Source organism: Lactuca saligna, chromosome 6, assembly GCF_052625555.1.
Source record: "Lactuca saligna cultivar CGN05327 chromosome 6, ASM5262555v1, whole genome shotgun sequence".
NCBI classification, from domain to species: Eukaryota; Viridiplantae; Streptophyta; class Magnoliopsida; order Asterales; family Asteraceae; genus Lactuca; species Lactuca saligna.
Window position 1 is genome coordinate 52,943,598 of NC_136422.1, and position 18,773 is coordinate 52,962,370.

Consider the following 18,773-nt stretch of genomic DNA (forward strand, 5'->3'; position numbering starts at 1 on the left):
CTTCACCAAATAACTAAAGTTGGTATTTTTATTTATTTAAAATAGTAATTAGTTTAAAGTTTACATCCATTTATGTATTTTAAAATTTTCTATAGTAATATACTCTAATATATTCATACATTTTACATTTTCGTTTTTTATTTTTTCGTTTTTTTAATCATATTTTTAATTTTTTGTTTTTATTTTTTATCAATTTGATAACTTTTTTTTTATATTTTCCACAAAGAGTTAAATGTAAGAATATATTAGAGTATATTATAATTTTGATGTTTGATTTTTTTATAATTTTAGTAATTTATGTTTTTTTTTTTTTAATTTTGATTTGAATAAATAAAAATGTTATATTTATATTGAAAATTTTCGTCCAACTTTTTTTCTTTATAACTTTGTGCTATGTAGTGAGTATTATATTTATGTTACGACCAATTAAAATTAGAAAATAAAACATTTTGCTTATTGAGAATTAATGTTTCAATGTGTGATATTTGTGATTTATAATTATTAAAATAAGAATAGAAGCTAAAATTTTTTAAATATAACTTGCAAATTAAATCCTATTTTTATATGTGATATTAATAGTTCAAAATTCAGGATAATATTTTTCAATTCGATAATGGATTAAAATAAAGAATAAAAAATCAATAAGTGTTAAACTCCATGATTAGTTTAATTTTCTTTTCCAATAGGTCAAATTCAGATCCAAACCAAATTGGAGCGAGAACCGAATAACTAGGAACTAATTTACTATGAAAAGGTGAAAAAAGGTCAAATAATGATAATAATAACTACAAATTTAAAATTGCTAACTATAATAACTATAGAATTTTTAAAACACATCATTCAATATAAACTTTAACCTAATTATTATTTTAAATAAATAAAAATAATAACTTCAGTTATTTGCTAGAGTATCCAAGTAAAAAAATATGAAACGTAACGGTATAAACTAAAAAAAAAACATTACCGTTTAAATTCATAAATAAGAAAATTTAAAAAAAAATGGTGCCCAAATGGTTTATTGGATTTAAGTTCATTTAGTTGAATCTATATAAAAAACATTGGAAAACCATAAATAATTAAATTATAAAAATAAAAAAAACAAATATAAAAAAGGTAAAACAAAATCACATTGTTGAAAAATAAAATAAAGAAACATATATATATATATATATATATATATATATATATATATATATATATATATATATATATATATATATATATATATATATATATATATATATATAGAAGATCAAATGAGAACACCTAAAATGTTGAAAACGCAAGAACAATTGTAAACCAATCATTTTTAGATGGCATAAATGGAATTTTACCATCTAATTAAATTATGATTTCCTAAATTTTAGTGATTATGATGATAATTACCCAAAATATCTCACTTTTTAGATCCTATTCATTTAATGAACCAATAATTAATAAAATCATGATTTAATTTTTATCTAAAAAATGTTTTTTTTTTTCATTTCATTTTTCATTTTTATGTTTCGTTTTTAGCAATCAAATATCAAGAGAATGAATAATTTATCGATTTACCTCATTTTTTTTTAAATATATTCATAAATAATGATTTATACATTTCATTTTAAAATGAATAAAATTATAAATTATAAATGAATTAACTTAGATGTATTTATGAATACACTTGTAAAATCATAAATGAATAAAACCCGAAAAAAAGATTATAAAATCAGCTAAAATGATACTCATATATAAATAAATAAAACACATTTCTATACATATAAGAATATAATTATAATAGTAAACGAATAAGTTACAATATATATTTTTTTGATGCGGAAACTAGCACTACAATTACAATTATAAATGAATAAAACATCTTCGCGCTCCTTTCGAAATCTATTGGTGTTGGTATTTCATTTGGTAAATCTCTCACCTCCCACTATATGCATGTTTATTCATTGGATCTGCAAAAATGTTAAAGAAACAATTATGTATAATTAAATAGTCATTCACACATGAATACACTGATATTCACAAATGAATACAGTCTATTCATAAATAAATACAAAATAAAAATAGTGTAAAAATTATCATTTCTTATTCTTCGTTCCCTGCCAAGAATAACCACCCGGATGGGGTTGTGTTTCCGGTGAAATCAAAAGGGGCAACTGCCTCTTGGCTTTTTCCCCTCGCCTGCATTGTCATGGCTGCTTTCCTTGCTCCTCTCGAACCAGCCTCATGGAGTATTCATTGATGATTAACTGCAAATGAGATATCTGACATTGTATTCATATAAAATTACAACTGAAACACAAAGGGTTTGTGACTTGTAACAACTTACTGAGTGTAAAAGAAAAGGCATGTTATCAGATTAGCAACATCCAACAAGCAAATAAGTATTTGGAAACCTGTATTAGGATTAGATGAGAAGAGAAGTTTCAAGATCTGCACACTTTATACAAATCTAAACAGAAACAGGATGATTAACTAACACAAATCAAATACTCCTGTATGTGATACTGTATCATTGACATGAACATATAGAGACAATGAGATGAGGAGTGAATTGATGTGAGTAAAATTTCTGGAAGTGCTTTCTGCCCTAGCAAAAATCCAAGTTTGTCTAATAAACTTTTGACTTCTACAAACTCGTTTGAATGTATTAAGGAACTCAAAAACACAGTTACAATTTCCAAATTCATTGATACAGAGCATTAAGATCAATAAGTAGGATGCCTTGTTATCAACTGTTATTAGATCTTCTCTGGTTCGTTAACTGAAATATAACATATTCATTGCCATCAATGGATGCAAAGATCCCAATTGGAGAATGAACACAAAATTGAAGCTAAACCTATTTATTAAACTTCATTGATTTACAATCAAAATAAAAAGAAAAGAGAAGAGACTCATTATTGATCGAAGCAACTGCCCCATCGAGACCCCTTCCCTCATTCCAGTCGAGATAGAAGAAGCGCCCTCCAGCCACCAGGTTACCTTGGATACTTGTTTTGATACAGAAACCATCTTAATTATCTTTATTCAGGGTGTCAGGGAAATACCCACGCCGTGTAAACGTGGCACACTCCAGCTTGAAATCATGAGAAGGGATAGGAATAACTTCAGAAAACTCGTATGTTGTGGCGTTTTTTCATCTCTTCCGCTTGATCTTCTTACCACCATCAGACAAAGATGATGGAAACTTGCAACAAACACAACCCATGACTCTATCCCTGTGGCGAAAACTGAATCAAACCGTGTACGCACACCACATGTTTGTGAAAAGTTCCAAGCGAAACAGAGAAACGATGACACCCAAAATGGGGACGAAAGAAACCCTAGAAGCAACAAACCCCTTTAAGGTATAAATTTATTTGATTGGGGATGATTGCGAATCTACGAACCATCTTGATTTATCTTTTTGATTGTGGTTATCGGAGACTTGAGGTTGTTGTGGCTCTCATCGGTGATCACGGTGGCGAAGGCAGAGGCGATGCTTTTTCGTTCTCTGACTGTGAAAGTGGTTCGTGGATGGCGACGCAAGTGGAAAATAATGGAGTGAATGATAAAGTCGTAGGTTTAGTTATACCGAGAGAGAGAGAGAGAGAGAGAGAGAGAGATTTTAGGAGTCGTTTAAAATAAGGGAATGATTAATTACCCTGATACCCTTTTCTTAATTTTAATTCAAATTAATTGATTTTAAACATTTTAATAATAACAAAATCTCTAATTAGTTATAGCCTTAGATCTAAGATAATAGATAGATGATATTTGTTCTCGCGTTTTCAACATTTTGGGTGTTCTCATTTGATCCTACTCCTATATATATATATATATATATATATATATATATATATATATATATATATATATATATATATATATATATATATATATATATATATATATATATATAATTTCAAATTTTCATAATTGATCCTTGAAGTATACATAATTTTCAGATTTGGTCCAAGGGCATTTTGGTCATTTAGAAAAAAAAAACTAACTACTCAAATAGGGGTGGCAAAAGTTAATACGACACGACAGAAATACACGACATGAAACAAATTTGGGATGAAATAAAAAATCAAATTCATGATCATGTTGTGTAAAAGAAACACAACATCGTGTCGTGTCGTATCAGGTTCGTGTCTTTAATTTGAAACGATAATAACACGAAATTAAACACGAATATAACACGATTTTAAGACGGTAACACCATGATATTTGCACGATACTTTGTTTTTACAATAATTTAAATAATAAATTTTATATTTTAAAAATAGAACTGTTGAAATAAAAAGAGGTTTCCTTCCACTCCTTTGAAAATTGAACATGCATCGGAAACCCAATCGACATTTTCCCTTCCCCATATCTATATTGATGGTTGCATTAATTGCAGACCATGCTCAATCGATTGAATTAAAGGATGCATGCTCTCCTTTCTCTACAATCAACCCTAATTTTCCAGTCCATTCTTAGTTCTTACTCACTTGATCTCACTAGTATTTAACAAATCCTGAATCGCCATTGTTGATCAATAGAGGTGAAGACGTGAACCAAAAATTTGATACTATTTCTGCTGCTGTAGCTCCTTAGGTCACATTTTTCTGATTGCTTGCTGATTAAATTTATGATTACACACTTTTTTCTGGTTGCTTGTTGTGCTCTAAGTTTTTAATTTTTTCATGCATTTGTATATTAGGATATTGAACTTGAAGAAGAAGCTGATGATTTGTGCAAAAGAGTGGTTGTTTAGGATTTCACGTAATTTGTTTTCTTGTTGAAAGATTTGTATAAACTGATTAACTTTTTTAATATGTTTATTATTATTCATAGGTAATGAAGAGTTGTGCTTACAAGATCTTATAAAAGGTATTATGGAACTCGGCAGCAAGAGAAATGGTACATACACATTAAGGAATGGAGTCAAAAGTTTGAAGACATTTTGCATTATTTTTGTCTTTTTACGTAAAAAATTTCACTAAATTTGTGTTTGTCGTATTAAACTTACTTTTTGCAAAAACTTATGGATGATATTATGGAAATGAGATTTTTTTTTGTTAAATTTTGTCGTGTAGTTGTGTTTTTCATGTTTTTAAATTTTTTCGTGTTTGTGTTAACAAAAACTAACACGACATCGTGTCGTGTCATGTTCGGGTTGAGTAAAATTAATTTGTGTCGTGTCATGTTAGCAAAAAACACGAAACGATGACACGATTTGTCACTCCTAACTCAAAAGTTAAAGTTAACACCAGAAGGATCATGCATGCAGTTTTTGAAACCATAAGGACCAACGGTGTGACATTTTTCAAAGAAGTCCTCAAAATGTAATATTTCACAAACCAAAGGATCAATTATGAAATTTTGTCTTTTTTTTTTACTATATATGGTTAAAAGGATCGCGTGAGACTAACGATTATAAAACGACATTGTTAGTGGTGGTGGGGGCGTGTTTAACGTCCGGACAGCAAACAGGCGTGTGATGAGACATGACTGAAAGGAGATCGAGCGGTCCAAATCACCGAGTCGCTGAGTCAACACGATTCCCTGCAAAATACCTCCCGCCATTGTCGCTGTCACAACTTTGTGGGTCCCATGATCCCCACCTCTCATGCGGATTAACATTCACTTTCTGTTTTTTTTCCCAAGTTTTGAGGTACCCATATGTTCTCTTTCAGTTATTATAATCTGTATTTTAAATTAAGAATTCACAAATTTATAATATACACTTATAATGTAATAAACCATTGGTTACCAATAAATCTGTTTCACTTTTATGAAATTGATTATCATTTTTTTTTCTTTCTTTTTTTTTGTTAATGCAGAGACCCATTATAGGTTGCAGAGCATGACTTTTCTTTTATATATGTAGACCCTTATATCTTTTTCAAATAAAATAAATTCAAATGATATGTCTTTTCATGATAAATTTGCTGCTTTAAACAATATTAAGATGTGAAATAGCAATTATTAAAATTGATGTTTCAATAAATTTCAAAATAGCCGATGTGTGTTTTGTAAAATATGACAACATCATAATTTTAAGTCATTGTATGACACCCTTTTTATTTTATTTATTTTTGTGTGTTCATTTGAAATTTTGAATATTGTGTTTATTCACCTAAACCAGCATTTTTTTTTTAAATATTAAAACGATTTTGAGAGAATTTTTAATTAACTTATTAGTTATGGTATTTTTTTAGTTTAAAAAGAGATATGGGAATTTAAAAAATATTAAAGTACTATAAACAATGTATGGATATGGACACAACAATATTTAACTTTTTCCCATTTCGGAACCTTGAGACAAGATATGGATTCAACGATCCCATGACTAGATAGGTTAGAGTACATAAATGGTATCAAATTCAATGAGCTAACATATTTCTCACAGAAAACATCTTTAAACGTACAGTGTAATAATTTATCAATCAATCGATATATATATATATATATATATATATATATATATATATATATATATATATATATATATATATATATATATATATATATATATATATATATATATATATATATATATATTCATTTGAGATAATATTAATTTTGTGAAATCGTAATATACAATCTAAAAATAATTTTTAAAAAATAAAAAAAAAAATCCGAAAAAAAAATAATCGTTATTTTCTTCATTTTATTTACCTAAAAGTAAACAAAAATAGATAATAAATAAATAAATAAAAATTAACGTTTTTTTAAATACATGGAATTTTCTAATAGAATATTACATTCTAAATATTCTAATGTGATTTTTTAAAAATGTTAGAATATTCTAGTATTCTACTAGATTTATCAGATATGTAAAATATTCTGATATTCTAATAAAAATATTCTAATATTCTACTAGAATATATAAAAACACAGTAATTTTTATTTATTTATTTTATTTTTTATTTTTTTTGGAAAATTTAAATGATGAAAATAATATTTTAAAAAAAATTGAAAATTTTCAATTGTCTTGCATTTTAAAAATATTTTTTTTATCTACAAAATGAGTGTTTAAGATTTCATCTCACGGTCTCACTAAATTAGGTCGTCTCACATTAAGTTAATAATATATATATATATATATATATATATATATATATATATATATATATATATATAAGATATATATAATATAATATAATATAATAATATATATATATATATATATATATATATATATATATATATATATTTATATATTATAATGTGAATGGACAACTATTGTGCGGACGTGTAGACAATGTTATTCTATAAGATTTACTAAGAAAAATAAGTTGTTTAGTAATGTGAATACATTCAACCTCAGACAACTATTTTCATTTCCATGCATTCTCACTAATTCTTATTCATTTTTGTTCTCACGCATCGTTTTTCAATCATTTTCATTCCTACAGAATATGACTCAATAAACATTCTGATAGAATGAAAATAATAAAAAATAAAAAAAATTATAATAACATTATAGACGATTTAATTAATAAGAATGCATGATAATAATAATAGTCTTGCAAGATTGAACTTATTCGCATTATCAAACAACATATTTTTTTGTAATTCCCACAGAATAACATTATCCACATGTCCACACCATAGATGTCAATCCACATTTCAACCTAGTTCTCTCTCTCTCTCTCTCTCTCTCTATATATATATATATATATATATATATATATATATATATATATATATATATATATTCAAATAAGAACATTTTTTAAATTAAGAACAAATGAAAACAAATTTTAACCACTAATTTATGTTTCAAAAAACATTACGTCACGCACTCAGACACAAACACACACATACACACACACACTCATTCTCTCTCTCTTTCTCTCTCTCACATACACACTCTATCTCTTTCTCTCTCTCTCTCTCTCTCTCTCTCTCTCTCTCTCTCTCTCTCCCTCTCTGATCTTGAAGCTAGATTCGTACCGCTGTGATATCATTAGACAACAGCCGGAACCATGAGATCGACTCCTCTTCACTCCCTCCCTCCATGTTTGCTTGTTTGTCATCTCGCTCCGCCTCCCACTGTCGGAAACAACCTCCTCCGCCTCTACACTTACCGTTACCGGATTCTACTTGTTCACCGCCTCCTACCTTGGAACTATTACCAGATCTTGTTACACCGGCCACCGGATCTTGTTTAGCAGCCAACAGATCTCGATTTTCCAAATAACACCGTCATTTCCTCCTTTACCTAACATTTGGTGGATTGAAACTAATCACCAAAGTTGGGGGGTTGAATGATGTATAATCGAAAATTGATGTTTAATTTTCGGTTACAACTCGTACTTAATATAACGTCGGTTACGAATTGTGTTTTGATAACAATTTAATTGTCTTGTCGATTATGTTTTGTTGTATATATACGCCATAGTTGCGTTTCATGACTATGAAATTTGGCAAATGGATGTCAAAACCGCTTTCCTTAATAGGAAGTTGGCTGAGGATGTTTACATGAGTCAGCCAAATGGTTTTGTGGATGCTAAGGTCCCTAATTTAGTTTATAAGCTTGAGAAATTGATATATGGATTGAAACAAGCTTCTCGCAGATGGAATCTTTTCTTTGACGAGAAAGTTAAAGAGTTTGGCTTCTCTGGAAGTGAAGATGAATCTTGTGTATATGTCAAAGCTATTGGGAGTATAGTCACCTTCCTGGTATTGTATGTTGATGACGTACTACTCATAGGAAACGACGTTCCAACTTTGCAAGAGGTTACGTGTTGGCTTGGAAAGTGCTTCACTATGAAGGATCTGGGAGAGGCTGGTTATATTCTGGGAATAAGAATTTCGAGAAACAGGAGTAAAAGACTAATTGGACTTAGTCAATGTACATATTCAGATAAAGTGTTAAAACGTTTTAGCATGGAAAATTCCAAGAAAAGAGAGTTGTCTATCCAGAGTACTACCAAACTGAGTAAGACTATGAGTTCGAGTACTGATGCAAAGATAGCAGAAATAAGTCGAGTTCCATATGCTTCCACCGCTGGTTCGATCATGTATGCTATGACATGTACTCGCCCTGATGTGGTTTTTTCTTTGAGCATGTTTAGTCGATATCAAAGAAATCCAGGTAGATCTCATTGGATAGTGATAAAAGAATATTCTTAAGTATCTGCGAAGAACCAAGGACTAGGTCATGGTGCTTGGTGGCAGTGATGATTTAAGAGTTACTAGGTATAGTCACGCTAGTTTTTGGACAAATAGAGACACCTTCCATTCTCAATATGGTTGGGTGTTTACCCTTAATGGAGGAACAGTAACTTGGAAAAGTTTCAAATATGAGATATTATCTGATTCTACTTGTGAATCAGAGTACATAGCTGCAAGTGAAGCATCAAAGGAGGCTATATGGTTGAAGAACTTCATCGGATACCTTGGAGTTGTGCCAGCCATAAAGGAGCCAATGGAGATTTTCTATGATAATGAAGGAGCAATTGCTTTGACAAAATGAACCAAGATATCATGGCTGATCTAGACACATCGACAAAAAATACCACTTTATTAGACATAAAGTAGAAGAAGGGCACCTAGTCATGAAGAGGGTATCATCTGAAGAGAATCATGCAGATCCTCTCACAAAGGGTCTAAGTAGGGTTAAACACGTTCAGCATGAAAGGAGCATTGGTCTGAAAGATGATATTAGTTTTAGTAATTAGATAGATATTTGGAAACTTTTAACAATGTAAATGTAATTAACATTTGATGATTAAATAATAGAGATTTATTTATGAGTATTGTTTACTATCTATTGTCAATTGTTTATTATTATGTTTCATTTTGCATATTTTACTTCCCGAATAATTGGATTATTCAAATATCCACAGTTGATCATACGTTTGGAAGTAAGTAATGAATTAAGGCTATCATGAATTAGGTTGTAGATTGTCTAAGGGTTTAGACATAGCAATGGTTTGTTGCAACATTCATTAGTACTTTTGAAATGGAGAATTTAAGTATTGGATTAACCCACACTCAGGGAATCACTTCATGGAATTTATCACGAGTAATTCTAAGATGATAATATCGTATAATCTTGAAACGGAGATATATAAGTTGTTGTTTACAAGTTAGTTGTGCATTGAAGATACGTAAATGCATCAGTAACTTGATGTTATAAAACATATTGTTATGCATGATTTGATGAGTAAATACTGCAAGCATATAAGTCAAAGTTTATCTGTTCCTTTTTCCCTAACGGGAAAAGCGATATATTGGGCCCCTCGATGATTTGTTGTTGACTTATAGTGTCGGGCCCGGCCAGGACTACATTGATGTGTTCGATTAGTAGTTCTTTGTCATTGCAAATCGAAAGTCGGGAAACAAACTATTGGAAAATGAGAATGATTCTGTTCCATATCATTTTTCCACATAATATCTTGCAGAACAGAGGATTATATGATCACTTATCTTAGGACACGTAACTGACTAGGTTAGAGTTCGACAACAACTTTGAGAGCTACAATTTGTTAATCAGTTTTTTAAGTTATATCGACAATTATAGTTATTAGACTTATCCAAGTGGGAGACTGTAGGATTAGGTGTCTAATCCCATAACTATAATTGGTTTATATTTGAATTGATAGTAGCATAGTGCTTTTGGGTTGACCTCATACTAGCAACTGGACATGATGACTTTTGGAGAAAGAGGTTGAATTTATTATTTGATTAATAAACTGAAATAGATGATTTATTAATGTATTATGAAAATAATATATTAATTAGAAATGGTATTATTTTAATTAATAGTTAATTAGAAATTAATTGGAATTAATTTTGGGATTAATTGCATTAATTAAAAGTACATGGGTTGTTAGGCAACTTAATGATAGTTGTGGAATTAGGCTATAAAACCCTCCTAGATGGGTTAGATGAAATCTTCTTGGAAGTCCCTATAAATTTCATCCAAGGGCCTCTTGGATGGAGTTCTTGGGCTACTTAGGGCTTAAGCTAAGGAATTAGGGTTTCCTCCAGCAAACCCTAACTTTGGCTCTAAGCTACCTCACTATATAAAGATCCCAACCCTTCTCTATTTTGGCTGCTCTTAACCCTAAGAAGAATAGCCAAATGTTTCAAGCTTCTCCTCCTCTCTCATCTCTCAACCTCATGCTTGGTGTGGGTGTGAACCATTAGAGGTGTTACACTTGTGGCACTTGCTCTCAAGCTTCAAGAAGTCTTGGATTCAAATTGTTATTACTACATAAAAGCTAGAGGTATGTTTACTATCTTATGTTATCAATTTCAAAAATAGTATATACCTTTTAGGGTTTTCCTTTTGACGTTTAGTACTTGTATGTTCAATTACAGAAAACATACATCCAAGAAAATTAGGGTTGCATGCACACATAAGATTTTTTATTATGCTCAAGATTTTTTGTTATGCTCAATATGCACTTTCGTAACTGCGAAACATGGAAAGTGATGTGAATCTGATTGACCTCCTCAGGAAGATCCAATTTGTACATAACCTTACCAACCCTGGATATCACTCGAAAAGGCCTGATATATCGGGGGCCCAACTTTCCCCTCTTCCTGAAGCATATCACACCTTTCCAAGGTGAGACCTTCAGTAATACCATGTCACCAACCTGAAACTCCAACTCAGATCGGCATAGCTCTTCTGCCGACTCTGAGTGATCTGCAGTCTCTGCCTGATCTGCTGAATTAGCTCAGAGGTTTGAAGGATCACTTTAGTCTGCCCCATAACCCTATGACCAACCTCGCCCCAACAAATCGGGGTACAACATTTCGCCCATACAAGAGCTCGAAAGGTGGAGCACCAATGTTGGAGTGATAACTGTTGTTGTAGGAAAACTCCACAAGAGGTAGGTAGGAGTCCCATCTCCCACCGAAATCGATATACAGGCCCGCAACATATCCTCAAGGGTCTATATCATCTGCTCACTCTGACAATTAATCTACGGATGATAAGCACTGCTGAAGTGTAACCTCGTGCCATGTTCCTCATGGAACATCTGCCAAAAATAGGAGGTGAACCGAACATCACGATCTAAGACAATGGAGACCGGAACCCCATGGCGAGCAATGATCTCGCGAACATACACATCGGCCAACTTCTCCGCTGAAGAACACTCTCGAATCGCTAGAAATTGGGCACTCTTGGTCAATCGATCCATGATGACCCAAATAGCATCAAAACCCTTTGCCATCTTCGGCAACTTGGTGATAAAATCCATCGAGATATGCTCCTATTTACATATGGGAACTTCTAGAGGCTGCAACTTTCCATGCGGCCTCTGATTCTCATCCTTGACCATCCTACATGTCATGCATGTCTCCACATACCAGACTATCTCTCTTTCTTCATACATGGACACCAATAGCTTAATCTCAGATCTCGGTACATCTTGGTGTCCCCAAAATGAATAGAAAAATGAGACTTATTATCCTCCTCCAACACAATCTGTATAAACCCACCAGACATCAAAACCCAGACCTGACCACATCAGGTTAACAATCCACGACTATCCGATACGAATCTGACAATCTCATCCCTGATCCTCTCTTTCTTCCAATTCGCTTCCCCAACACCCTCGGTGTGAGCCTCCCTGATCAATCCCAAAAGTGGGGAATCCACTGGTATCCTCATACACGATACCCCAACTAAAGATCCAGCCGACTTGCGGATCAAATCATTCACCACTACATTCACTTTACTTGGATGGTAAAGGATCTTACAATCATAATCCTTGACAACATCTAGCCACCTGAGCTGCCTCATGTTCAGGTTCGGCTGATCCATAATATGCCCCAGACTCTTGTGATCCGTGTATATAGTACACACGACCCCATAAAGATAGAGTCTCCAAATCTTGAGAGAAAAAACCACTGCCCCCAACTCTAAATCAAGAGTGAGATATCGCGTCTCGTGCGGCTTCAGCTGTCGCAAAGCATAAGCAATCACCCACCCTTTTGCATGAGGATTGCCCCCAAACTGGTGATGGAAGCATCACAGAAGACCACAAAATCCTCAATACCCTCTAGCAGGGTCAACACTGGGGCCTCACACAATCAATCATTACACCAAAACAACTCAACCAATCCATACCCACAATCATGCAAGCATCCACATGGGAATAGGGATCAAATTGATCGGATAAAGCACCCCAAAGATCTCCAACACACAACCCTAATACACTAAAGATGCAAAAACCATGTGTTCCTTGGTGATGGAAACCTGCAATGGACACTCTAACTCCCCGATAAGCATAACAAACTCTCTACTAAACGATCGAGATACAAAGTACCGACTCGTACCCGAGTCAAACAAGACTAGAGCAGGAAAAGAGTTTACTAGGAACGTACCGATCACAACATCTGGTGCTGCTTTGACCTCCTCGACAATGAGCTAGAAAGCACGACGTCGAGCCCTCGGGAGCTCCACCCTACCCTGACTCCCATCCGTGATCCTCAAAGTAGCCAGCATTGGATCATGCGTCAACCTAACAACAAGCAAGGGATAGTTGGCCTTCCCATGGAAAATCTAGTCGCAATGAAAAAAAAATCTTGGAGCTGAGTGTTGGGGCCTGTTGGTGGCAATCCCTCGCCATATGGCCCTGTCAGCCACAATTGTGGCACCCAGAAGCTAATCGATATGCTCCCTCATGAACCTTGCCGTACTTCCCACAAGTTCAGCCCTTCCAGCCCCCAGATCTAACATCAGTGGGTGGATACAAACTATATGATCCCCTTGAGGATACAAGCTAACCGGACGTACTTCCCTAATGAACCTGCGCCGAGGCTGGTCTCTGCTCCCTTGTCTACAACGCAATCTCAATCTTACGCCGCTTGGCGGCCTCCTGCAACTCCAACAAAGAACCATATCGTTGGGTTGATACAAACTGTCTGATCCCCATCTTGAGCATGCTCAAGTAACGAGTCATCTGAGTCTGCACAGATGCAACAAACTTAGGACAAAACATAGAATTTAACAGTCTATGTGTTGAATTTTCAGATCTGATAGTTAATATTATTGGATTAATCACCAAAGTGTTATCAGTTGGTGTTGGAAGTCCAACCCATCAAACTGTGAGTTGCATAACTACCTATCGAGCCTAGTTTAGGATGTTGAATCTATTTAGTTGCATCTTGGGTCGGACTATACACATTACTCTATTGCCCCTGATGGAATCTATAGACTTTCGATCCTCATGCATTTAATTAACCACAACCATGTTAGTAATTTCTCTCATACTATGATCAGCTGGTGTAAGTTAATTCCCATAAAGGTGTTAGGCTTCGTTTGGAGAGTAGTGCAGGGTCGTATACCTTGTGTTATGGTACTCATTCACAGGAACATTTCTATCGATTTCATGTATTGTGGTTTCTATGTAAATCAGCAGGAGGATGCAGATCATATACTCATCAACTATCCATTTGCGCGTATGGTTCGGGGAAAATCCTCAGTTTGTGTGGGATTGATGATATGGCAGTAAATACGGTGGGTGAGTTCATTGATTTTACATCCAAATGGGGTAACTGTTTAAATCGCAGGAAAAGATTCATTGCATTTTGTTATGGAATGTTATGGGTCATTTGGAAATCACGGAACAACAAACTATTTTAAAGGTCTGTATGTTTTCCTACTCAATCGGTCGAGAACATTAAGTCGTTGGTTTATCTATGGATCCAATGTAGGGGCAAAAAAATGAATTTGTAGTTAGGAGAACTGAAATGTATCCCACTTTTCTATTTATTGATATGTATTTGCTGTAACTCATTGGCCCTCGTTTAGTTTCTTGCTAGCGGGGGTATTCTTTATTAAAATCTCAACTATTTCCAAAAAAGAAAAAAAAAATAATATTAAGAATTTATTATCAAGCCGTCACAATAACCACAAACAAATCCATAAACAATAATACCAAAGGGCTTGTAGCCCAGCGGTATCCGGTGTTGCCCTCCCTACTTGAGGTTGAGGGTTCAAGTCCCGTTGTGGATATAGGTGGATTTAAGGTGTAGTTTAGGAGTAGGTTAGATTTGCTGTTTCAAAAAAAAAAACAAAAACAAAAAAAACAATAATGATGATAAAATAGCATGTTATTCCAAATAATAATTAGAAAGGAATGATAATTAATATTGTGAAATATCAGTTCATTATGAATAATAAATGCAAAATTATTATAAATATTATTTTCAATTATCGATCAAATTGGTTATACAATTATAGATAAAAGACCGTCATATTAGCACACAAGTTAAAATTATGGAACAAAAATAAAAAAATAAAAATCAACTAGATGATATCGACTTTGTTGACCTAAGATTGTCGCACGATATAACTCTTGTCATTAAAGGTATTTACGGCGTCTAACGGTTGTAAACTGTAAAACCACATTTAATAATGTAAAAAATCGTTTGTTTCGATAATTAGGGAAGAAACGGATAAAAAAAATCGATTAATTGAAAACATGGAAAACTAGAAATTTGGAATTGCATACGTAAAGAATTCGTAGAGAGGGAGAAAGAGACGGCAAAAAAATATAATAGTAGTTCTTGTAATTACCATGTTTCATATCAACGGTTGTCGTACTTCTAAACATGACACTACACTCACTTAGATGTTTGTTGCGCGTATACCATGTCTCACTTATTCTACGCGGATGATGCGTTGTTTATGGGTGAGTGGTCCAGAGCTATTCTCAAAAACCTTGCGCGTGTACTTAGGTGTTTCTATATATCATCGGGCCTCAAGGTAAACTTCCACAAATCAAGAGTTTTTGGTATAGGGTCCACCTTGCAAGAAACAACGAATTGGGCAAGCTTATTGCTGGAGTCCTGCCATTCGATTATCTTGGGGTTCCGATGGGAGCCAACATGAACCTTAAAAAAATTGGAAGCCCATACTTAAGAAATTTCATTCCAAACTATCACTTTGGAAGGCCAAACCCCTCTCTTTTGGGGGTAGGCTAACGTTAATAAAGTCTATCCTTGGTAATCTTCCCACCTACTATTTATCGTTATTTAAGGCCCCGACAGGTATACTAAACGAGATGGAAAAAATTAGAAGAAGTTTTCTATGGGGTGGATGTGATGATAAGAGGAAAATACATTGGGTGGCATGGGATAAAGTCCTAGCAGCTAAAAGTGATGGAGGACTAGGTGTGGGCTCAATAGAAGCATTAAACATCGGGCTACTTGTGAAGTGGTGGTGGCGTTTAAAAAATGAGGGACGTTCTCTTTGGGCTCGGTTAATATACGGGGTCCACAAACTGTCAAATAAGCCTTTTGATTATTTATCTAGACAAAATATCAGTAGGGTTTGGAGTTCCATTGGAGGAATTAAAAAGCAACTAGTGAAGCACGAATTAGGAGTTCATGACGTGTTCAAACCGGTGGTAGGAGCTGGGAATGAAACTCTATTCTGGTACGATCCTTGGTTAGGGTAGGTGAAATTAAAAGACAAATACCCTTCCCTATTTGAGTTGGAATCTAGGAAAAAATGTTCAGTCGCTGACAGACTTTCAGGATCAACCATCTCATGGAATTGGAAGTCTCGTCCTCCTGATCTTGGTCAAGGGTCCACTGTCCAAGCACTCACTAATGACCTCTCAGGTATTCGCCTAGTCCAGAGTGTTGACCATTGTAAATGCAAATTAACAGGTGATGGTATATATACTGTTAGCTCGGTCCGAAAAATCTTAGATAAACATCCCATCTCCATCTCGGGCCCTACGACAATTAACTGGTGCAAAGTGGTTCCAATTAAGGTATTATGTTTCATCTGGAAAGCTGCACAAGGTAGAATACCTATTGTTGTTGTATTGGAGATGAGGGGTATTAAGGTCAATTCAATGTTGTGCAGCTCGTGTATTGGACAGCAGGAGAGTGTCGACCATGTTCTCATTGACTGCCCGTTTGCGTCCAGAATTAGAGAGAATATTATGAGCTAGTGTGGATTAATGTTTGATCAAAGCTCATTACGGACTACTGAGATCTTCATGTTATTTCTGCATGGGGTAGCTGTCCAAAGAAAAGGAAACGGCTAACAATCATATGCTATGGAATGTTATGGAATCTGTGGCGGATTAGGAACAAACGATTGTTTCAAAACGATGTAGTTTCATTGATTCAGGGGATTGAGTCTATCAAAACTATGATCTTTTATTGGTGTAAGCACAGGGGTAAAAATGTAATTTGTAACTGGGACGAATGGTTAGTGTCCTCGTTTATTGGATTGTAATCCTTTATACTCCTATGTATGTTGCTTTGGGTCCCTCATCTAGTTACTTGCTAGGTGAGGCTCCCCCTTATTAATATATTTACCGTTTCCAAACAAAAAAAGATAAAAGGCAACACAAAATCAACACATCTTTTTCAAGATTAATTCAATAACGTCGATCCATAAATTACACTATTGAATTGGTCGGTCCAATATTCATCTTGAAATACCCCTCGTATGAGATGGAATTAATTAAATTATATTTCTAAAATGTTTAATCATCTTAAATAGTTATTGTTAAAATTAGGTTCCAAACTTAAGTAAACCAAACAAGTTGTAAAACAATGAAAATGTATAATTATATCAAAAACAAAAGTTATAGGTTGGCCACTACAACATACATATCTTTCTAAGACTGGAGGGTGTCGTGCCACCGAAACCGCACTCCCTTCGTTGCCACGTAAGCGCCACGTCATTTTTACCACAAAAGTGCGTTTCCCTGCCACACCCAAGGAGTGGTGCCACACTTCATTTTTAAAAAAAAAAATTAAATAAAAACTTTAATTTCTCCCCACCCAATTAAAAAACAGTCAAATTATCTGCAGCCAATCACAAACCGCGGCCAATTTTTGCCTCACTGCGATTTGAACCGCACGAAACCGCACCCAGGGGGCGGTGTTCCCAGGTGGCGGCCAAGTGCGGTCCCAAACTGCACCACACCGTGCAGCCTAAAATGTACAATCAATTTCCTCGAGCTAAAGCTTTAATCTTTCTTTCAAAATATATGTCAAAGTAGTAATGTTAATTTTGGGAGCCCAACAGGCAAACCCAAAGTTAGACTTTTGAATGAGATTAGATAAAATAAGAATAGTAAAAAGGTTACAAACCATGTGAGACACCTATTAACAATATTAGACAATATATATATATATATATATATATATATATATATATATATATATATATATATATATATATATATATATATATATATATATATAGAGAGAGAGAGAGAGGTTCATATTTGAATGAACATTTCTTATACAGACATGTGGACATTGTTATTCTGTAAAAATGACTAAGAAAATTTATTGTTTGGTAATGTGAATACATTCAACCTCACATAACTAGTATCATTATTAGATATTTTCACTAATTAAATCGTCTATTAAGGATATTATGGACTTTTTATGATTCTTATTCTGTCAAAATATGTTCTTGATAATCGTATTCAGTAAGATTGAGAATTAGTGAATCGTTTTTCACTAATTCTCTTAGTAACGATATTGATTTGAGGTGGAACGTACTCATATTACCAAACAATCTATTCTCTTAGTAATTTTCATAGAATAATACTATCCACACACATCCGTACGATATATATATATATATATATATATATATATATATAGGGAAAAGTGAATATACCCTTAAGGGTATATAAGCTTAGGTACCCAAACTCACCATATTACGTCGTTTTGTATCATATATATACATTGTAATTGTCTAATGTTCTTATAATTCAACTTCTAACTTGATTTCATTCAAAGATTTGTATAAATTTCACATTTATTTTCCTCTTACTTAATTTTCA